A 669-nucleotide genomic window follows, 5' to 3' on the forward strand; every position below is an offset into this window, starting at 1 on the left:
GCCGCTCGGGGTTACGGCTGTGACCTGCACTTCCTGCAGCAGAGAACCAGGCTGATGGTCCTCGCCGCTGCGGGCCTCGGGCCAGGGGTGGCGGGTCGTGGCCTTCTCTGGAGCTAGTGCCCTGGGTCTTAGGGCGCCTAGCCTCCGGCACCAGCCTGGGGGCGGAGTTTGCAACTCACTTGAAAGTTGCACGGAACTGAGATCTGCCCAACCCCAGGGCTCCGGCGTGCGGCGCAGGCGCAGTGCAGCCCAGGAGGGGCGGGGCGAGGTCAGGTCGGTGAGCAGCCTGCCCCTTAAAGGGGCGGTGCGCCTTCGACTCGCCGGTGAGGCGCATCGGTACAACTGTGGTCCAATTCCGAAAGATTAAGGGGTGGGAAGGAGGAAAGGAAGGAGATTTGGACTCCGGAGTTTCGAGGCTCTTCACTGGCTCCCCCATACGCGTTGTTTTCCCTTCTGTAAAACGGAAAGGGCACGAGATGCGTATAGTTTCCCATTAGAGGCTCAGGCACAAGCTGGAAGAAGGCTTGGCTGAGCGCCAGCATATCCAGGTCTTGCTCTGTGTCAGGACCTCAGGAAGGCCTCAAAGATGCCAAGCTGACTAGAGGAGCAGTAGGGAGGAAGTGGGGAGAGGGAACCTGAGGGACTCATCACTCCTATCTGCCTCACCCG

Source organism: Pteropus alecto, unplaced genomic scaffold, assembly GCF_000325575.1.
Source record: "Pteropus alecto unplaced genomic scaffold, ASM32557v1 scaffold160, whole genome shotgun sequence".
Taxonomy (NCBI): domain Eukaryota; kingdom Metazoa; phylum Chordata; class Mammalia; order Chiroptera; family Pteropodidae; genus Pteropus; species Pteropus alecto.